The sequence below is a fragment of the Lactuca virosa genome, chromosome 6, assembly GCF_052849685.1.
Source record: "Lactuca virosa cultivar CGN04683 chromosome 6, Lactuca_virosa_CGN04683_v6, whole genome shotgun sequence".
NCBI classification, from domain to species: domain Eukaryota; kingdom Viridiplantae; phylum Streptophyta; class Magnoliopsida; order Asterales; family Asteraceae; genus Lactuca; species Lactuca virosa.
Genome location: NC_136431.1, coordinates 112,461,677 through 112,486,014, shown reverse-complemented (window position 1 = coordinate 112,486,014; position 24,338 = coordinate 112,461,677). Strand labels below are relative to the sequence as shown.

The following is a 24,338-nucleotide window of genomic DNA, read 5'->3' as shown; positions in this document are numbered from 1 at the left end:
CATGTACGCCCAACATACAGACCAAAACCCATTTCCTTCCTAACTTTCAATGGTCATAACTTATGTGTCTCAATTCTGTGTTCGGAGTTCTTAATATGCTCAGAAAGGTAATAAGAAGAACTACAACCCTCTATAATATCCATTGACTTAAAACTTGCCGAATTAGAATCCCTAATTCATGAAGAAGTCTGAAGCATCACTTTTACCATTATACCCTTTAACTCCAAAACACAAATCGAGAGCTTGGATCACATAACCTATAACATCCACCTCCAATTGGGTCTAATCCCTAATCCTCTGAAACCCAAGGACTTTACTTGATCCACCCAATGACCATAATTCCCGAAATAGAAAACTTCTCTAAACAACATGTTACATAAATAATCAATTAGTAGTAACTTGCTATAAGGTGTGACCCTGTAGGATCATATGCTATTAGCAATATCATTTCATAATGACTCTTGGTCATACAAGATATATATTTAGCAATATCATTTTATAATGACTCTTTGATATCTCTAACATTTTCAAAATCAGCACTCTTATTCATTGCATAACTTCATATGATAAGTTAGTTTTCAAGTCTCAGTAGCAGCATGTACAATCATAAATATTATAAAAATAACACCTTATAAAAGAATATGCCAATACTCACCCTCTCCTGAGCAATAAATCAATAAGATATGTTGTTATATGGTGTCCAACAACATTCATTCGTTTAGTAAGATGAAGAAATGAGTAACTATCTATAATAGGAACCTAAAGGAACACATTAATGTTAGAAATCAGTGTTACTTTATGTTGGAGGTACCAAGTAGTAATAGTTATTAAAATGCTTACCACATGAGTGACACTATCGCCAGATTCAATGACTAGTCTAGTAAGTAAACCTGTTTTGATATCAAATCAAGATTAGGTAAATAAAATGTAAGTTAATTCTTGAATTATTTGAGAATTTGTTTTAAAAGGACTCATATTTGACATTAGAATAGGGGTTACTTTGGAAGGTTGTAGTTCAAGTAAAATCCATGTCATGTACTCATGTCAATTTCGAAGAAGGAAATTTTAAGTCTTATAACCTTTACCCTATAAGTACCTTGAGCATACAATGTTAATACAACTTATATTTGGATGAATACGACAAAATTATACTTCTCAAACATAGTCTCCCCCTAAAATCAGGGTTAATCCACCATCAAGTTTGCATACTACATTTGAAACTGTAAAATGAAAATCACTTTTATGAGTATATTATTTGCACATACCATCTTTTCCCTGTTTTTTGAATTTTGATAGGTGGATCTGTGAGAAAAATGTTACATTCTGATGGATCCACCTACAAGAAGGAAACATGGAGGAGTTTTTTATTACAACAGACAACAGGTGCTAACACATCAAGTTCTCAGACAACATATCAAAAGGCAGCATGCACTCACCTTGAGCTCATTATAGAAGGCATGATCCCAAACATGACCCATATCTTCCCACTTTTGCACAATGCCATTGTTGACAGGATAAGATATGTCTACTTGATGTCTCACGTTCAGACAGGTTTCACCAACAACAATATCCTGTATGAACCATGAACAAAGGAAGCATTTTTGTTATTAATGATCGCTTGATATGCTACAACGTACAAATAAATATACCAATAAAACAAGGGATAGCACTGATGAAATAAATCAAAGCACTTATATAATCATCAGACCTTTATACAAAAGTTTTCATTGAGAAGAAAAAAAGGAGTATATTTACCTTCAACTCTTGTTCTAGGAGAGTTTCTTCGTATCTCAACATCGATCTACCCCCCACACAAGGAAATATAGATGTCGTAAAATTCTCACCAGCAAAACCACACTTCATCGACTCAAATTTCTAACTAGAAGGTAGACTCATGATTGATTGCTTCAAAATAGAGTAGATGAGAGGTGGAGAGGGATGCATAACCCTCAATCGTCGACGTCGGAGTTACAGAACCCTCAATAGACGATAACTGCATCTTGAGAGTGTCTATGAGACTGAGGTCACCGAGGTTGCAAATATTTTGTGTGTAGATCATGTGTATCGATTTTGTGAAACATCTGAGGAAGGTTTTCTAGGGTTTCAGAGGGTTGGAGGTGGGGGAAGACTAGAGACCTTGTCGATTTTGTGAAGACGGTGGAGACATCAGTAGAGGGTAGAGGGTAGAAGGGCTTCTTCCATAGGGGAAAAAGGGCGATTGCACAAGGCGGGGTTTTTAATTTTTTGGGATTTCATTTTCTCCCTTGGCTATTAAAAAACCATAATGCGTATTCATGAAAAAATATAAAACGAGACCTTTACGTGACACGCATTTAAGATAAGCGTCCTTCGTGTTTGTAATTTTTTTGTTGGACACTAATTTTAGGGCATGCACAACATGTGTGTCCTCTATCTTTCAAATTTTGGACAACTGACATTATATTTAGGACACGTAAAAATGTGTATCGTAGATCAGTGAGTTTCATTGTTCGCGTGTCAATAAAGGGTTGGTTTCTAGTAGTGTGATTAAACACTAGAAAAAGTTAATGAATCAAAAACATGAAAAAGAATATTGTTACTATAATTCATATGTGATCAGATACATATAATCACATGTGATTATATATATACAATCACACATGATTTATGTGGACAAGATTAAGCTTTTCATTATCTATTCAATAGTTGTGCTCGTATAATTAATCATATGTGATTATATGTATCCAAACAAATATGTGTTATATGTATTTAATCACATATGATTAATGTGGACAAAGAACAATTTATTATTGAATCGAGAATGTGAAAACATATCTTTTGCAAATAAATCATCTGTGATTAAATACATATAATTACATGTTATTAACTACAAGAGAACAAATACTAAATAGAGAACACAAAATCGAATTTTGTCCATATAAATCATATGTGATTAGATATATAATCTCATGTGGTTAAATATAAGAGAATAAATATTGATTCGAAAAAATGAAAATGAATTGTGTCCATATAAATCATATGTTATTAGATATATAAATAAATAAATAAATAAATAAATATATATATATATATATATATATATATATATATATATATATATAATCACATGTGATTATATATATTTAATCGTTTATATGATTTATCTGAACAATATTCATTTTCATATTTTCAATTAAATAGTTGATCTAATGTATTTAATCACATGTGATTAGATACATATAATCACATATGATTATATGTGATTAGACTAAATTTGTATTTTTCTATAATTTTTTAGCAGTTCAATATTAATTATGATTTTTCTACAAGGTTTTATAATTTTTATTTTTTAATTATTAAGAACTTTTTAAATATAAAGACTAAATGACCTATTATATAATAATAGTACAAATTACACATCTTATACAAATAAAAATTAATTGAAATAAGTTCTATTAATTATCTTTAACTTTTTTTAATATTAAATGGACTATAATGGAAAATAAAAATAAGATTAGTAAAATAAAAATATAATTATGTATGTAATAAATAAAAGAAAAGTAAAGTAAATATCATTACCTTTATTAAAATATCTATTTTTTCAGCCTCTGACTTTTGGCTCCTGATAGGGGTAAAGGCACCATCATCTCTTTGGCTCTCTTTCATTTCAATTAAATTAACCCGTTCTCGGTCCCCAATTAAATTACCTCTTTCTCTATAGAAAGCATTGTATCTTGTTTTGATAAGTGTTTTTTTATCAGATATGGCTGTTGAGCTCATGAATTCCATGAGAATCAATAGTTTCAATGGTAAAATGGATTAATTCATTGTTCGTGAAGCCGACGTTGCTGGTCTTAAGAGCCGTGAGAATTGTCTAACATCCTCAACACATGCACGTTTTGAAGCAAAGCAGGTGGCTGACTTACTCTTCCAGGGATATCCTCTTCTCTGGTGGCTCCTTCTTCGAAGAAGATTTTTTCTCCTGCGAAGTTGGATATTCCACTATTCTGCTTCGAGCTTCAATAAAGGATTTTTCACCGTCTGTGCATCTGGAAACTTAACAACCATCGGTTTCGATACCTCCGACTCCACCATTTCACTATTGCGCAACACTGAATCTTCACTCCCTTTTCTCTCTATTTCCTCATTCCTTGCATCTTTCTATCACTTTGAAGACATGTATTGCGACATAGATTAACTACGTCGCTTTTCATTCAGCAAATCAATGGTCTATGTCACACCCCCAAACCGAAACGGCGGAAGCGTTCGGGGGTGGAGGACGTTATGTGTAGTATCACAACAATTGCATCATAGTAATCAAAGTAAACACAACCATTACATTGAATAAGTAAAATATTTACATCTGTTTGATACATAGTTTGTATACACCAAAAGTAACAAAATATAAAGACGTGACTCTATACGCTCCGTCTTCTCAAAAGCCAGTCGGAGTACCTGTCTACTGATTTCCTGAGAATACAAGCGGTTTTGAAAAGAGTATCAGCATTAAAGCTGGTGAGTTCATAAGATTGTTTTTGAATATAAACTTGTCTTTGAATTTGTTAAAGAATGTTTGTATGCTTTCCAAGAAAATCCAACATTTTCTAATATATGAGTTTGTTATTGTGTTAGTTCGTATGCCTGGTTGCCACCAGCTGTATTGTATATCGTTATTTTTAAATGAAAACCCTTTGTATGAAAACCCTGGCTACCACCAGTAATGTATAAATGTTCTGTTTGAAAACCCTGGTTACTACCAGTATGAATAGTAGTTTCATTACTTAAAATAAAACCATGTATTGTATTCCTGGAATCCTCCAGTGTAATGTATAGTAGTTCTATTAATTAAAATAAAACTAGATGAAGAATGAAATCCCATAAACAAAGGTTAGTCTATACTATTGTGAGTCGTATAACCATGCTTGATATGACTGATGACCTCTACGACATTCTTCAGGCGTCGGACGGTATGATATTTGTCACCCCAGGCATGCCCGCCTAACTGTAGCTAGCAGTTTAGGTGTGGCATTGTCAGTCCCGAATAGATCTATTCACAAATATCACGCTCTCCCTCCAGGTGACTCTGGTTACACTAATGATAGGATTTAGCCAGCACCCCGAAGGGTACAATTGAAGTGATGTCTCACAATCCTGTATTAACTAGTTTACGTGTAGTTTTGTATTGTTCTATTGTATTTGAATCCGTTTGTATACTTTGTAGGGTAATAATTATATTTAAATAAGTATTTAGTAATGTATTCTTGTTACCCGAGAAATATCATTGAATATCATAAACTAAGTCTGTCATAGTTTATATGCATGTAAATGTAAAACCGTGTATTGAAATCCCAAACTATACCTATTATAGTTTTTATGTATGTTATGTACTTGATTTGTGTATTGATCTGAAAACTATGCAATTATCCTTGTAAGTTGAAAACGTCCCTTATGCTCAGCATGTTACAAAAGGGATAAAATATCTAAATATTTTATAAAAATGTGGAAACCGAATGGTTGTATCAATTGCATCAGTTTTAAGCGTGTTGAAATCATTTTGTATAAATTCACAAAATCATTTGTGTTTGGATTGTATTCCTTCTGAAAACGTTAAAATAGGCATATGGGTATGAACTCACTGTTGATTGCATGAATGCCGGACAACGAGACTGGAATGAGGACCCTCGAGTCGTAGTACGCGAAGTTAACGGAATCCTAATAATAATTAAACACATATTTGTATTTAAATTAGAGAATTCATTAGATAATGTGTTAGAAAAAACACTTGCTTTTGGTTAAGGAATGTTACAGGGACTCGATTGAATCGGGAAAAGCGGGTTTTCAGCCAAGTTCACGACTTGGGAAGGTTTGCGGCCGTGAACTGTTCTCGGCCGCGAACTGTTCTCGGCCGTGAACAGTTTACTACCTTTGAAGGGTTTACGGCCTTTGAAGGTTTGAAGGATTCACGGTCTGTACTTGATGAAATATGAAGATTTGAAGGGTTCACGGCCGGGAACTCAAGAACATCAATGCTTGATTTGATGAAAAACTGATGTTTTGATGCTCCAAAACGAGTTCCAAGGCGAATAGAGTCATAGATGAAGAGAAATCTTGTGTTTTCGGGTAATGATTTTTAGAGAGAGAAAGGGTGTTCGCAGCCAGAAAAGTATAAATGAGGGTAGCACACACACATATATAGGGGGTTCATGGTCGGTGGTGGGGGGCCACCAGCCGTGAACGGGTTTACGGTCGTGATCAGGTTCACGGCCGTGAACACCACTCAGGCTAGAATCTGCTGATTTTCGAAGGAAACTCGGGTTTTCGCGCGATTTTGCTTCCGACTCTTATATAAAATTTAATTATATATAACTTATGTGACATCCCCATTTTCACGGCCAGAAATGACCGATTTGTTTAAGCTTTATTTTGAAAATCAGAGTATCTTTTAAAGAAATATGTTGCGAAATTTGTTCCCAGAAAAACATGATAAATATATTATCAAAGCATTTCCAAAGAAATGTATTTTTTTCCTTTTTAAAACATTGGGATGTCATCGTCAATACATAAACACAAGCATAAACAGACCTTACATTCATTTACACTGGTGATCTACATCTCCTTAGTCTCTCAGTGTAATGTAGCTTCATATCGACACCTGTGATACAAATAAACTGAGTGGGTCAGGTTGGGAAACCTGGTGAGTACATAGGGGTTTCAATCTCACAATGTTATATCATATATATAATTGAGAACTCAAAATATACAATTTCACCATATATATATATATATATATATATATATATATATATATATATATATATATATATATATACATATATATATATATATAAGCAACTCTTACCCCACCCCGTCGATCCTCACAACGTCACTATCCATACTCTCGGACCTTAAAATTAATCTCTTTACTTAATCCATACTTCCGGATCTAATCCATGCTCTCGGATCAATAATTGTGCCCATTCCATACTCTCGGACTAGGGACAAATGTCTAAATCCATACTCCCGGATTAATGTCAAATAACTATGTCCTATCAATACTCCCTGACTAAGGACAACTGACTATGTCTTAATCCATACTCTCGGATTAATGACAACTGACTATGTCTTAATCCATACTCCCGGATTAATGTCAAATAACTATGTCCTATCCATACTCCCGGACTAAGGACAACTGACTATGTCATAATCCATACTCCCGGATTAATGACAACTGACTATGTCTTAATTCATACTCCCGGATTAATGAAAATTGACTATGTCCAATCCATACTCTCGGACTAGGGACAATGACTGTGTCTAATCCATGCTCTCGGATCAATGGCAAGTTTTAAAGTTCTAATCTCCATGTATATCTCACTCGTACTCATAAGGAGATACTACCCAATATTCCTCTTAATTAATTTAGGTTTACTCTGTATCCTAAATCATAATATTTTATAATATATGCTCTTAACACGTATTTCAGGCAATACCAAATATTTTACACACAAAAATATATTTAATATTTTAATCAATACTTGTATTAAAATCATGTTCATGAAAGGGACTATATGGGTTTTATCGTAGAGTAGGCCCCAAGTTTCGTCTGTATCTTCCGCGTACGAGCTCCGTTTTCTACGTTCTTTATATCCACACATTGGTATTTATGAGTACTACAACTTTCATTTAGAACATGTCGGCTAATTCTCATTCTATCTCCAATTTGCAAAACTGTATCGAATTTATCGCGATCGAAGAGTAAGGACTAAGTTTCGTCCATATCTTTAACATACGAGATCTATTTTCGACTTTCTTTATATACACGCGTTGGTATTTACGAGTACTACAAATTTCATTTAGATCCCGTCGGCTAATTCTCATTCCATCTCAGATTTACAAAACTGTATCAAATTCGATGCGCTTGAAGAGTAAAGACTAAGCTTCGTCCATAACTTTCGCATACGAGCTCCGTTTTCGACTGTCTTTTTATCGTTTAACTCTTATTAACGATATATTCATTTCTCGTTTATATTATTTTTGGCTAAAAATCGACCGATCTAAAATTCAAATTTCGGGTTGTGCACTGCTATGCTAAATCTTAGAAAAATCATAACTTTCTCATACGAAGTCAGATTTGGACGTTCTTTTTATGCACACTCTCAGTTTAACATATAATACGACTTTCTTTTAGATCTCTAAGGCTAAAAAGTATTTTATCGTAAATTCACTTTTTACGATTCCCGGTGTCGTGTCGGTTTAGTCGTAAAACTTCGACGGGTCATAACTTCTTTGTTATAACTCGGATTTCAGCGTTCTTTATATGTACGGAACCCTTGTGACATATACTATAACTTGGTCAAGATTATTTATTCTAAATAATCTTATATCAAAAAAAGTTATTTTTGACGCTTATTGTCTCTAAATTGACTAACCCAAATCTGCGGGTGTTACAATTTAAATGATTTTCCAAACCATAAGAATTTGACGGAACTAAATAAAAATTCAAAATTTATTTAACGGAATCGGCTAACGTTAACGGAAAAAGGTTCGGGTTGTCACATCATCCCCCCGATAGAGGGAATTTCGTCCCGAAATTCTAACATAGAATATAAATCATGGACTCGGAAAAAGATGAGGGTACTTCTGTTGCATTGAATCTTCTCGCTCCCAAGTGAATTTAGGTCCCCGCTTGGCATTCCAACGGACCTCCACTATCGGTATGCGACTTTGTTTCGTTCGTTTGACTTCCCGATCCATGATTTCGACTGGTTCTTCCACGAAATTAAGGTTCTCGTTGATCTCGATCTCATCAAGAGGTATCACAAGGGTTTCGTCGGATAAACACTTTTTAAGGTTCGACACGTGGAACACATGATGAGTATTGCTAAGCTCGTGGGGTAAACGGATTTTGTAAGCTACGGGACCGATCCTAGCGAGGATCTCGAATGGTCCTATGTATCTCGGATTCAGCTTTCCATGCTTTCCAAAGCGTATCATGCCTTTCCAGGGTGAGACCTTTAATAGAACGTGGTCACCAACCTGGAACTCCAAAGGTTTTCGTCTCTTATCGGCGTAGCTCTTTTGTCTATCTCTTGAAGCTTTTAGTCGTTCTCGGATTTGTATTATCTTTTCCGTGGTTTCGCGAATGATTTCCGGGCCTGTGAGAGTGTTGTCGGGGACTTGACCCTTAGCTAACTGCGTGTCACGAACCTCAGCCCAGCACAGAGGAGATCTGCACTTACGGCCATAAAGGGCTTCAAACGGCGCAGCGTTGATACTGATATGATAGTTGTTGTTGTAGGAGAACTCGACCAATGGCAAATGGGTGTCCCACGAATTACCAAAGTCGATAACACACACTATCAGCATGTCTTCTAGCGTTTGAATGGTTCTCTCACTCTACCCGTCGGTCTGAGGATGGTAAGTTGTGCTCATATCCAGCTTAGTTCCAAGAGTCTTCTGCAGTGACTGCCAAAATCTCGAGGTGAATCTGCTATCCCGATCGGAGATAATGGACACAGGCACACCATGCAAACGGACTACCTCTTGAATGTAGATTCGTGTCAGTCTCTCCATCTTGAATGTTTCTTTGATTGGTAGGAAGTGGGCGGATTTAGTCAATCTGTCGACAATTACCCAAATGGTATCGAATCCACTCGGAGACTTGGGCAACTTAGTGATGAAATCCATCGCAATCCTTTCCCACTTCCACTCAGGTATTTCTGGCTGTTGAAGTAGACCTCATGGCTTTTGATATTCCACCTTCACCTTGGTGCAAGTCAGACACTTGCCCACGAAGGTAGCGATCTCTACTTTCATGTTTGGCCACCAATATAACTTTTTTAGATCCAGATACATCTTATCCGAACCTGGGTGAACGGAGTATAGAGTCCTGTGAGCTTCGCTCATGACAACCTCTCTGTAACCGCCGAACTTTGGGGTCCAAATCCTGTTCATGAAATAATAGACTCCATCTCCCTTGATCCCTAAGTTCTTTTCCATTCCTCTCAAGGATTCATCCAACACATTCTCCGGTTTTAAGGCTTCCAGCTGAGCCTCTCTGATTTGTGTGGATAGATGGGAATGGATGGTCATTGTAAGTGTCTTCACTCTACGACCTAAATGCTCTTTTCGGATGAGGGCATCTGCTACCATATTGGCCTTGCTGGGATGATAGCGTATTTCGCACTCATAATCACTGAGTAGCTCTACCCACCGTCGTTGCCTCATGTTCAACTCTTTCTGATCGAAAATGTGTTGTAGGCTCTTATGGTCAATGAAGATGGTGCACTTGGTTTCGTAGAGATAATGTCTCCAAATCTTTAATGTGAAGACCACTGCTCCCAATTCCATATCGTGAGTGGTATAATTGACTTCGTATTCTTTCATCTGTCTTGAGGCATAGGCAATAACCTTTCCTTGTTGCATGAGCACACAGCCTAGGCCCTGATTGGATACGTCGCAGTAGACAACGAAGTCCTCTGTCCCTTCTGGAAGAGACAAGATAGGTGTGCTGCATAGGGCCTGCTTCAATGTTTGGAACGCAGTGTCTTGAATTTCTCCCCAACAAAAGGTTACACATTTATGACTCAGGGTGGTTAGAGGCTTAACAATTCTGGAGAAATTCTGGATAAACCTGTGATAGTAGCCAGCGAGACCCAAGAATTGACAGATTTCTGTGGGTGTCTTCGGTGCTGAACAATTCTCAATCGCCTTGATTTTGTAAGGGTCCACGTGTATGCCTTCCTCGCTAACCACGTGACCAAGGAAAGTTACTTTTCTGGTCCAGAATTCGCACTTCGAAAATTTTGCATATAGTTTCTCCGCCCTTAGAGTTTCTAGCACTAGCCTCAAGTGCTGTCTGTGATCTTCCTCACTCCGAGAATAGACAAGTATATCATCTATGAATACTATCACAAACTTGTCTAGGAAAGGGCGGCACACCCGATTCATCAGATCCATGAATACCGCGGGTGCGTTGGTTAGACCAAAGGTCATTACTACAAACTCATAGTGACCATAGCGAGTCTGAAATGTTGTCTTAGGAACATCACTTTCATGGACTCGCAACTGATGGTACCTTGATCTCAGGTCTATCTTTGAGAAGTAACTAGCTCCTTGGCGTTGATCGAAGAGGTCGTCGATTCTGGGAAGAGGGTAACGGTTTTTGATGGTCAACTTGTTCAGTTCGCGGTAATCTATACACATCCGAAAGGACCCATCTTTCTTTTTCACAAATAAGACCGAGGCTCCCCAGGGCGAGGAACTTGGTATGATGAATCCCTTGTTGAGTAGTTCATTGAGCTGGCTGGATAACTCTTGCATTTCTTCCGGCGCTAGACGGTAAGGGGATTTGGCTATGGTGGTAGCTCCGGGGATTAAGTCGATTCGGAACTCGACTTGGCGCTCGGGAGGGATTCCGGGAAGATCTTTGGGGAAGACATCAGGAAAATTGCAGACTTCGGGGATGCTCTCGAGGTCTTTAACTTCCTGTTTCTCGTTAACTACATGGGCTAGGAATGCATGGCACTCCTTTCGCATATATTTCTGGGCTTTGATGCACGAAATGATACGAATGTTGGAGCTGAGTTTATCACCATAGATAATGAAGGTTTCGCTAGATGGCAGATTGAGACGAACAGCTTTTTCATAGCAAAGGATATCAGCATGATTGGGGCTCAACCAATCCATGCCGATGATGACATCGAAACTCTTTATGGAAACTGGCATGAGGTTGATTGGAAAAGAATGGTCATTTAGGGTAAGGGTACAGCCTATGAATACGTCATTAGTGCTCTCTTTCTTTCCATTAGCCATCTCGACGGTGAATGTTTCGATTAAAGTTTGGGGTTTATGATTGAGTAGATGTTTAAATGCATGACTAACAAAACTCCTATCTGCACCACTATCAAAAAGAATGCATGCATAAGAGTTGTCGTGGCGGAACGTACCTGTAACTACGGTGGGATCAGCGACTGCTTCCTCCTGGCCCATAGCTAGAACTTTCCCTGTGTTGCCAGTTGTTGTCTTTAGGCAATTCATCTTGTAATGCCTGGTCTCTCCACAGCCATAGCAGTCTTGACTAACTCCAGCTCCAGGAGCCTGATTGGTTGGTTGGACTTGCGTCTTGCAAAAACGAGCTGTGTGACCCTTCTTGCCACAGCTGTTGCACAACATTTCACGTCACGGTCCGTGATGGTGGAAGTTACACTTGTCACACCTTAGGAGCGTACCAGCATATCTACTGGCAGGTGCTGGAGTGGTAGGAATAGTGGCAGGAGTGGTAGCAGAATGAACTGCCACAACTTGTTGCTTTTTGGAGGGATCCTGCGGAGACTTGCCCTTGCGCTTGTTCCAAAACTTTTTCTTCTCACCACTCTCCTTTGGTGGTTCGGGAGCGGCTGTTACAGCTCCATGATCAACCCCGTGATTTATCAAGGTCTGCGCTAGACACTTAACGCAGTCAAACGTGAGTGGTTTTGCAGCCAAAATGTTCCCTTGAGTTGGGGGTGTCAATCCCCATATGTATCTCTCGATTTTCTTGCTTTCCGGGGTGACCATCCCAGGACACAGAAGAGCCAGGTCACAGAACCTAGCAGTGTACGCAGCAATGTCGGAACCCTTCATCTTCAGGTTCCAGAGCTCGTGCTCCAGCTTTTGCATCTCGCCCCTTGGGCAATACTCTGCAAGCATAAGTTCTTTCAAACTCTCCCAACCCATGGCATTGGCTACCGGCAGAGTTAGGGATTTGACTCGACTATTCCACCAAGTCAGCGCTCTATCGGTGAAGGTGCAGGTGGCGAACTTCACCTTGCTTGCCTCTGGGCACGCACAAATATCAAAAATTGATTCGATCTTCTCGAACCAACGAGTTAGGGCAATGGCACCACCATTTCCGTCAAAAGATTTGGGTTTCGCGTTCAAAAAGTCTTTGTAGGAACACTCCTTAGGGTGTCCCTGACCACCATCAAGATTAAGGGGATGGGTACTGTTGGATAAGGTGTCTAAGTCCATAATTTATTTGGTATATACTTGACCCGACCCGGCATGGTCCATTTGGGTTGCACTTCACCCGAACTATTTATATGGATAATATTATGAGAAGAGTATATTTGCGGCCTATTAATCTATTATAAGTTATAATATATTAATATGAAATTGTATTATTTAATTAGTATTGATCTTAAATTAATTATGAATTAATTTAGTGATCAAAAGGTGACTAATTAAATAATGGGCTATTATATTTATATGGTGTGGGCTAACACTCATTAGGAAATGGGCTAAGCTTAAATGGGAGTCCATGGATGATCCATGGAGCTTTTAACCCGTGGATCCTTGGAATAGGAAAATACATGGGTTATTAGGGTTAGCATGGTTCATAACCCTAATCATCTACACTATATAAAGAGGCTTCTGGTGCTTGAAAAGAGACTATGTGTGTGTGCATAAGAGTGGCCGAATTTCTAGAGTGATTGGATACTCTCTCATAAGTTTTCCAAGTTTGTGGTGATTTGTGATTTCCATTTGAGGCATTCACATTATTGGTGCTTGGCTCTCAAACTCCCAAGGAATCAACTCACTAACAAAGGTATGGAATTCTTCTAGTATCTTTTATGTTTAAAAGTACCCCATGTATGCTAGATAGGTTATGAACCTTGGAAAATTATTTTGCATGTATTTTAGACAAACATAGATCCAAGGTTTCTAGGGTTGCATGAACACCTTAGGAGTGTTAGTTTGCTCCAAACCCAACAGTGGTATCAGAGCCTAGGCTTGTTTTCTTGATACTTGATGCAAACTTGTTGAAAAACTCAAGTTTTCTGCATTCTGCAGCATGAACTCGTCGAGTCCATGGGGGGACTCGCCGAGTCCATGAGTAAGTTCATCCTACTCGTTGAGTAGGTTCGTGCACTCGACGAGTAGGAGCCTCAGAATGCAGATTTTCGAGTTTTGTTGCTGGAAATGGACTAGAAACATTACCCTAAACTGTTTTGGTGTTTTAAAACCTGTTTTAGATTGTGTAATGTTTATGCTAATCCATTTACAATGGCTTATATCAAAATTGCATGATTATATGTGTTCATATGTTCTTGGAATTTTTGATATGATGTTCATGTTCTTATGAATTATTGTTAGATCATAGGAATTGTTTGCTAAATTGTTTATTGGTAATTCTTGATCATTTATGTGTTTTAATGGAGTCCATAATTTGCCCTCAAGTTATGGATTTCCAAAGGTCACTTTCATTTATGCACACTTAAAACACATAAGTTACATGAAAATGAAGAGTCTTCATTTTTATGAACCTTTAATTCATAAGTTATGAAATGAAAAGTTTTGAATAGTTTCAAAACTTGTTCTCAAGTTTTGGAATTTGTAAAGTTACACACACTTTAATATATTTTAATTCCAAACCCTTAGAGTTTTAAAAGTTAAAATTCAACCCTTATACTATTTATAACATTAATGGTTAATTATTATATATATGTATAAGATTAAGTCGTTTTACCATTAGTAGGCCTCATTCACGAAGTCGGTCTATAAGGAGGGTATAAGGTTGTTGCCTATAAATGGCAACTTAATGGGTGTCCATTCTCACCCACCGCTTCCTTGATCGGTGGAGGGTCGTTAGCCGAACGGGTAGGCCAATGACTTTAAATTCTCATTAAAAGTATAATGAATATTATAAAGTAACTAAACCTTTTATAAATTCCCAATCTTAGTTACTTTAGGAAAATGTGAATATGGTGCTAACCCATGAAATTCACACTTTGTACCTTACCAAGTCGTTGGTGGAGCGTGTGTGGTTAACCGGCACACTAACTTGGACTAGCAAGGATCACGAAGGGTGACTTGATGTTTATCATAGATCGGTGGAGCGCGTGTGGTTGAACGGTACATTGATTAGGTGATAATATTAAGGGTACCAAGTGAATTTGCATGGTTATTCACACCTTGTTTTGTGATCCTCGGCATCCCAGTCACAAAACTTGAAGGGCACAATCGAGATTGAAACATGCCATTGAAAACTTCAATGAATCTCAAAAGAATCTAGGAATTTCAAAACCAATTAAACCTAATAATTCATTTCGTTTTCATGGTGGAAATTGGTGAATCGTCATTCACCTATCTTCAAATATGTTATAGCTTAGATTACGGCATCCCTCTTCTAAGTTATAATATATTGTGTTGGATCCTAGCCTTAATATTACATTTGGGTGTATTATTAAGGACTCGATATATCTAATCTAAACTTGTTTTTCTTCTTTTCAGATGTCTTCCAGCAACAATGCTTCGGGCTCTAACCCTACTGGCTCCTTTTCTCTCATGAACCTTTGTGGGAGAGTCATCTTTGATGGTTCCAACTTCATGGATTGGATCCGGAACATCAGGATGGTCACTCGCTACGAGGACAAGGAATATGTCCTCGATAAGGAGCTAAAGGAGCTTGATGAGTCCACTGCTACTCCTGAGGAGGTCGCTGAGTATCAGGCACATGAGAGAGATGCCACCAAGGTGGCATGCATCATGATGGCCACCATGACAGCTGAACTCCAAAAGTCCTATGAGGACTATTACCCTCTTGAGATGCATCAGGATCTGATGGAAAGGTACCATCAGAGTGCTCGTCATAAGCGGTATGAAATAATCTCCTCCATGATCACTACCCGTATGCAGGATAGCGAACCAATCACGGGCCATATGCAGAAAATGCAAAGGTATGTGGACCGTCTAATGAAACTGAATGTGAACTTCCCTGAGGAGTTGGCAATTGATATCATTTTGCACTCCCTGCCCTCATGTTATGATCAATTTCGTATCACATACCACATGAACAAGGAGGAAGTCACACTCAGTAAGCTTCAAGGACTTCTGAAGACTGCCGAAAGTGGTCTTAAAAGTAAGTCGGTTGCTACTCCTACTCCTACTACTACCCCTGTTTTGGCTATCGGGCAAGGCAAAGGGAAGAAGAGGAAGCACCCTTCGAAGGGTACCAAGGGAAATTCTCTTGAAGGCTCCTCATCTGAAACTAAAGGTGGTTCTATCACTCCTTCTGCCATCCCTAAGGATGCTGAATGCTTCTACTGTCAGAATAAGGTTTTACCTTTTCTTTTGATAATGAAGTTGGTAGTATTAATGCTTTCTTTAATAATGTTCTTTATTTTAAAGCATTACCTTGTGATGGTGTGTATGAAGCTGTATCGGTTGTAGATAATTTAGGAAATAATGTATTGTGTATTGATTCTTCTACTAGCTTGGATAAAGCATCTTTGTGGCATTGTCGTCTTGGACATGTAAGCAAGAAACGCATAGGCCAGCTCCAAAAGGATGGAGTATTGGAGTCATTCGACCTTAATTCGGATGACAGTTGTGAATCTTGTCTACTTGAAAAATGACAAAATCACCCTTCACTGGCCCTTGTGCAAGGGGTGAGGGTTCGTTTGACCTTATACATACTGATGTATGTGGACCATTCAAAACCACCACAAGGGATGCTAATCGCTATTATGTGACTTTTGAAAGGTTTAAAGAATTTAAACAGGAAGTAGAAAATCAATTGGGCAGGAACATTAAGATGCTTCGATCCGATCGAGGTGGTGAGTATCTTAGTACTGAGTTCCTCGACTATCTTAAGGAGTGTGGGATTGTCTCACAATTGACACCTCCCAGAACACCACAACTGAATGGTGTAGCTGAGAGGTGTAATCGAACTTTGTTGGACATGGTTCGCTCTATGATGAGTCGAGCTTCGCTACCAATCTCTTTTTGGGGGTATGCCTTAGAGACTGCCGCCCACATCCTTAATCTAGTCCCTACAAAGAAGGTTGCCAAAACACCTCATGAGATGTGGACTGGGAAAATTCCCAGTTTGGACTACATCAAGATTTGGGGTTGCGAGGCTTTCGTGAGGCGCGAGACTCATGATAAGCTCGAACCTCGAAGTCAAAGGTGTATTTTCATCGGCTACCCACAAAAATCTTTTGGTTACCTCTTCTACAGACCCAGTGAGAATGTGGTCTTCGTGGCAAGAAGAGGGGTCTTTCGAGAGAGAGAATTTATAAACCAAGGAGACAGTGGGAGGCAAATTGACCTTGAAGAAATTCAAGAGTCAATTGGTGAAGGAACCTCAGACACTAGCAATCAACCTGAGGAGGAAACTCCTGTTGATCCAGCTGACGAGTCTGTACCTCCGAGGCGTTCCACAAGGATTAGGAACACACCTGAGTTTTATTATGGATTTCATATTACTACAGAAGGTGATACATTTATCAGTGATAGTACACTGGTAAATCTGAATGAACCTAACAGTGTTAAGGAAGCCATGGCAGGCCCGGAGTCTGCTAAATGGAAGGAGGCTATGGACAACGAGATACAGTCCATGTATAACAATCAAGTTTGGAACTTGGTTGACAATGTACCAGGCCTTAAGACAGTCGGGTGCAAATGGATCTTCAAGAAGAAGACCGACATGGATGGAAAGGTACACACTTATAAAGTGCGACTGGTTACGAAGGGTTTCACTCAGACTCAGGGTATTGATTATGATGAAACCTTTTCACCAGTGGCAAAGATTAAGTCTATTAGGGTTATGTTAGCCATTGCTGCATTTCATGATTATGAAATATGGCAAATGGATGTCAAAACCGCCTTTCTTAACGGAAAGTTGGCTGAGGATGTTTACATGAATCAGCCAGAGGGTGTTGTCAGTGCAGAGTACCCCAATAGAGTGTGCAAGCTTGAGAAATCCATTTATGGATTGAAACAAGCATCTCGAAGTTGGAATTTTTGTTTTGATGAGAAGATCAAAGAGTTTGGTTTCTCAAGAAGTGAAAATGAGTCTTGCGTGTATGTCAGAGCTAGTGGGAGTATAGTTAGCTTTTTGGTGTTGTATGTAGATGACATACTAATCATAGGAAATGACATCCCAACCTTACAGGAGGTTAAGTCCTGGCTTGGGAAGTGCTTTGCTATGAAGGACCTTGGAGAAGCTGCCTATATCCTAGGGATAAGGATATTAAGAGAAAGGAGTAAAAGACTAATTGGACTTAGTCAGAGTATCTACTTGGATAAGGTGTTGAAAAGGTTCAACATTCAGAACTCCAAGAAAGGAGAATTACCGATCCAAAGCAATGCCAAACTGAGCAAGGCTCAGAGCCCGAGTATAGAGGATGAGATAGCTGAGATGAGTCGATTACCTTATGCTTCCGCTGTTGGCTCGATCATGTATGCTATGACTTGTACCCGTCCTGATGTGGCCTTCGCTTTGAGCATGGTCAGCAGATATCAGGGGAACCCTGGCAAGGCTCATTGGACTGCGGTAAAGAATATTCTCAAGTACCTGCGGAGGACTAAGGATTGGATCCTTACCCTTGGTGGGAGTGATGACTTGAGAGTAATAGGGTATAGTGATGCTAGCTTTCAAACTGATAGGGATAACTTCCGCTCTCAGTCGGGCTGGGTCTTTACCCTAAATGGAGGGGCAATCACTTGGAAGAGTTCCAAACAGGAGACTGTAGCTGATTCGACTTGTGAATTAGAGTACATAGCAGCGAGTGGAGCAGTAAAGGAGGCAATATGGCTGAAGAACTTCATCAGAGACCTTGGAGTTGTACCAGCTATTAAGGAGCCTATGGAGATTTTCTATGACAGCAATAGTGCGGTTGCCTTAGCCAAGGAACCAAGAGATCATGTGTAACATCCCAATTTCCAAGCCCAAATTTTTTTTTAAAATTTAGTAATTCTCAACATAGTTTACCAAAACATTTCCCATGCCATAACATTTGCAAACAAAACTATAACAATGTGTCTGAAATCATAATGTCAAAGTAAAAATCAATCAGAGTACAATCCCAGAAAACTCCATGCGGAAATCATGTGTGTGTGTGTGATGCGCTGCTACACTGTCGGCTCCTTCCCCTTAGACGAAGAGGTACCTGAAACCAAAACTAAAACTGTAAGCACAAAGCTTAGTGAGTTCCCCGATCATACCACATACCATACAGACATATCGCATTCATACTGCCGGGCAATTCTGGGGTGCCCGACCTACCCAGTACGGCCATTCTGGGGTGCCGACCTACCCATGTCAAGCCATTCTGGGGTGCTGACCTACCCATGTCAAGCCATTCTGGGGTGCTGACCTACCCTTCGGTCCTATCAACCGAACATCGAGGACTATTCCACCCCCTACTGCTACTATCACATATATCATAACGTAAACATACTGTCAGACGTTTCTGGGGTGTCCGACCTACCCTTCGGTCCTAACAACCGAACTTGGGGACTATTCCCTCCCTACTACCACTATCACCTATAACATATCATGCCAACATATAAACATATCATCACATACTGTCAGATATATCTGGGGTGTCTGACCTACCCTTCGGTCCTAACAACCGAACTCTACTACTATCACATATAACATATCATGCCAGCATATAACATATCAGGTAGTAGCAACCTAGATGAATATCACAAAGACAATCATCCAACATACAAATCCTACTAGTGGGCCGGCATTGTGGTCGTAGACCCACCGCTACTGGAAGGTAACTCACCTCGAACGAGTAGCTGCTGATAATCTGTGCGGGAAATCTCTGTCTGCTGCTGCTCCGGAAATCCTCCGGCTATAATCCCCACAAAACACTTAATCAGAGACTGATATCTATTCTTAGGGTAAAATGACCATTTTACCCCTAACCACGTCCAAGTCAAAGTCAAAGTCAACTTCCAGTTGACCCGACTCGCCGAGTTGGGCCGCCAACTCGTCGAGTCCCTATCTCTTCAACTGTCCTCATCCACGACTCTACTCGTCGAGTTTAGCAACGACTCGACGAGTTCTCCTTCTACACAACCCCTGATGAACCTTCATCCGACTCGCCGAGTTGTATGAACAACTCGTCGAGTTCATCTTCAAAAGTTGGGAGATTGCCTTGCACTCACCGAGTCGACTCATGCACTCGCCGAGTCCTATGAACTCCAGGACTATGGCTTATCCCGATACGTTTGGGTCATTCTCCTGGACCCTCTAAAACCCTTCTTTCACTCAACTGGGTCTCTTGGACCATAACAGAAAAGGAAGTCAAGCCTCGGACTCGCCGAGTCCCAAGAATGACTCGTCGGGTCGATGCAGTCCCAAGTCTATTCCTTCGATTTCTGGTGTATAACTCTTGTCCAAATGATAGATCTAGGCCCCTAAACTCGATCTAGCACGTAAAGCTACGAACTTTACGTGCATGCATGGGACTTTGAGTTAAAAAGGCTCTAAAAGAGGCTCTTAAGTTGCATGGGGGCTTCCATGGGTGCAAAAGCAGCCCTTTTCTGCCTTGTAACTCTTCCATGAGCTTAGATCCGAAGCCTCAACCCCCAACCATGCTTGCAATCATGGTTGGTTACCAAGAATGGCTTATAAAAGCCCTAAATCTCCCCAAAAAGGGATCAAACGAATAAGCAAGCAAGGTACAGACTTTATACCTTTCAAACACTGCAAATGATGCACCAAACTCGAATCCTTCAGTCTCCTCTTGATCCTTCTATGCTCTTCCTTCTTCCTTGTGGTCAAAACCCACAAAATCACTCAAAAGCCTTAGATCTTGCACCAAAACGCTTAGGGTTTGCTATGGAGGGTTTCTGGGAGCATAAAGGGCCGATGGAGGCTGTATAAGGTTGTTTAAATAGGGTGCAAACCCTCAGATTAGGGTTTTGTCCAGACAGAGCCTACTCGTCGAGTCCAGGACCCGACTCGTCGAGTCCAGGACCCGACTCGACGAGTCCCATACTTAAATCCCGCGTCTTATTCCGCTTCTACTCGGCGAGTTGGGCCTTCAACTCGCCGAGTCCCAGGCCAGAAATGCAAAATTACTTAAATAAAATACATACCAGGAACTAGGTGCTACAAATATCCCCTACTTATTTTAGACTTTGTCCTCGAAGTCTGCTGCTCGTTCCTGGAAAAGCTCTGCGTAATGCTCCATCATCTCATCCACCGGCTCCCAAGTCCATTCCGAGCCCTTCCGGTGCTGCCATTGCACCTTTACCAGCTCGACCCTCTTGTTCCTCAGATCCTTCGACTTCCGGTCGAGAATCGCTACAGGCCGCTCAATGTAATTCAGGCTGTCATCAACCTGAATATCCTCTAATGGTACCACTGCCGAATCGTCCACCAAACATTTCCGTAACTGGGAGACGTGAAAAGTGCTATGAATCTGACTGAGTTCGGCTGGCAAATCCAACCTATATGCCACCTTGCCCACCCGGGCTATAACCCTGAAGGGTCCAACATACCTGGGACCCAACTTGCCCCGCTTCCTGAATCGGATGACGCCCTTCCATGGCGACACCTTCAGGAGAACCATATCCCCGACCTGAAACTCCAGGTCCGATCAGCGCTTGTCGGCATAACTTTTCTGCCGACTCTGAGTAGTCTGAAGTCTACTCCGAACCTTCTGCATCCTCTCTGTCGTCTTGAGCACCACTTCGGTGCTCCCCATGACCCTCTGGCCAACCTCACCCCAACATATCGGGGTTCTGCACTTCCTCCCGTATAACATCTCGAAGGGCGGACGGTCAATACTCGCATGATAGCTATTATTATACGAGAACTCCGCCAACGGAAGGTAGGTATCCCAGCTACCTCCGAAGTCTAAAACACATGTCCGCAGCATATCCTCTAGCGTCTGGATGGTCCGCTCGCTCTGACCATCCGTCTGCGGGTGAAAGGCGGTGCTAAAATGCAGACGAGTACCCAGGTCGTCATGAAACTTCTTCCAAAACCTGGAAGTGAACCGCACATCCCTGTCGGAAATCACTGAAACTGGCACTCCGTGCCGAGCTACCACCTCTCGGATATAGATGTCAGCCAACTTTTCGGCCGAAATGCTCTCCTGGATCGGTATGAAATGGGCACTCTTGGTCAACCGATCCATGATTACCTAAATCGAATCCACTCCCCATGCAGTCTTGGGAAGCTTGGTAATGAAATCCATGGTAATATCTTCCCATTTCCACAAGGGAATATCTAACGGCTGCATCTTGTCGTGTGGCCTCTGGTGCTCGGCCTTGACCTTCCTGCAGTTCAAGCACCGCTCCACATACCATGCTACGTCCCGCTTCATGCAGGGCCACCAATAATCAGGACGAAGATCTCTATACATCTTCGTCGCTCCGGGATGGATAGAAAATCTGGATTTGTGTGCCTCCTCTATCAGGATCTGGCGCACGCCTCCATGATAAGGGACCCACACCCTACGGTGAAGAGTCAATAACCCTCGGCTATCATAGTCGAAGGAGGAAACCTGGCCCACTATACGCTCGCTCTTCCGATGTTCCTCCTTCATAGCCTCCTGCTGAGCCTCCCGGATCCGCTCCAACAGTGGAGTTACCACTGTCATCCTCAGACAGATGTCCCTGATTGGCGCTGCCTTACGGCTAAGCGCATCGGCCACGACATTGGCCTTCCCCGGGTGGTAGAGGATCTCACAATCATAATCCTTCACCACATCCAGCCACCGACGCTGCCTCATGTTCAGGTTCGGCTGATCCATGAGGTACCTCAAACTCTTGTGGTCCGTGTAAATGGTACAACGAACACCATAGAGGTAATGACGCCAAATCTTGAGGGCAAAAACAACAGCCCCCAGCTCCAAATCATGCGTCGGCTAATTCGCCTCGTGAGGCTTCAGCTGCCTCGAAGCGTATGCAATAACATGCCCTCGCTGCATCAGTACCGCGCCCAAACCTGAGATGGACGCATCACAATATACCATAAAATCCTCTATGCCCTCTGGCAGGGCTAAGATTGGCGCCTCGCACAATCTCTGTCTCAGTGTCTCGAATGCGGCCTGCTGCTCAGGCCCCCAACGAAAGACCACAGCTTTCCTCGTTAGCCTAGTCAGGGGTACGGCTATCTTGGAGAAATCCTGGATGAATCTCCGATAGTAGCCGGCTAATCCTAGGAAACTCCGAATCTCAGATGGAGACCTCGGAACCTCCCATCTCATCACGACCTCCACTTTCGTCGGGTCCACCGATATCCCGTTCTGGGTGACAAGGTGCCCGAGAAACTGCACCTCGCGCAACCAGAACTCACACTTGGAGAACTTAGCATACAAGCTCTCCCTTCTCAAGGTCTCCAGAACCTCTCGCAGATGCTCTACGTGCTCCTCCTGCGTCTTGGAGTAAACCAAGATATCATCAATAAACACTATCACAGACCGGTCTAACATCGGTCTACACACGTGGTTCATGAGGTCCATGAACGCGGCAGGAGCATTGGTGAGCCCGAAGGGCATCACCACGAACTCATAGTGGCCATAGCGCGTCTGGAACGCAGTCTTCTGTACATCCTCCTCTCTGACCCTCATCTGATGATACCCTGATCGCAAATCAATCTTGGAGAACCAAGATGCTCCCTGTAGCTGGTCAAAGAGGTCATCAATCCTCGGGAGTGGGTAACGGTTCTTCATCGTTACCTTATTCAGCTCCCTATAATCTATACACATCCAATGCGACCCGTCCTTCTTCTTCACAAACAGAATCGGGGCTCCCCAGGGTGAACTGTTCGGTCTAATGAATCCATTGTCTAGCAGGTCCTGCAGTTGCGTAGACAACTCCTGCATCTCAGGAGGAGCCAACCGATACGGTGCCTTGGCTATCGGAGCCGCACCAGGGACTAGTTCAATCCTGAACTCTACCTTCCTCTCCGGAGGTATCCCAGGCAACTCCTCGGGGAATACGTCCGCAAACTCTCGTACCACGGGCACATCGCTCACCGTTGCCTTACCCATCTCTCGGGTATCCCTCACATAGGCAACAAATCATGCGCAACCTTGCTGAAGGTAACGCCTAGCTCTCGCTGCTGAACATAAAGTTGGTCCTTGCTGTGGCCTCTCGCCCTGAATCACCAGCTCTCCCCCACTTGGGGTCCTGATCCGCACCAACTGCTGCGCACAGTCAATCACTGCCCCATTGGGGCTTAGCCAATCCATACCGATAATAACCTTGTTCCCCCGCAAGGGTATGGGAACCAGATCTACCAGATAATGCTCCTCAAACAGTCGCAGGACGCAATCTCGGTAGACCTCTGATGCTCGCACTGACCGGTCGTCCGCAATCTCGACCTCTAGAGGGCAATCCAACGTGCCCGACGACTCATGAAACTTCTTGCTAAGCGCAAGAGAGACAAACGATCGGGTAGCACCCGAATCAAACAATACCTGAACTGGGATACCGTTCACATGGAACGATCCTAAACAGAGCACATACATAACATATCAAAATCACAGCGCCATAACATAAAAGCATAAGAAAGGAATCATACCCGTCACTACATCAAGTGCAGCGCGTGCCTCCTCGGC

General features: G+C 41.3%; 1 pseudogene; it reads right to left on the bottom strand.

Moving 5' to 3' along the window:
* Window positions 1-496: 496 nt before the first annotated feature.
* On the bottom strand, window positions 497-1,863 carry LOC145121863 (actin-related protein 2-like; annotated as a pseudogene).
* Window positions 1,864-24,338: the final 22,475 nt, after the last annotated feature.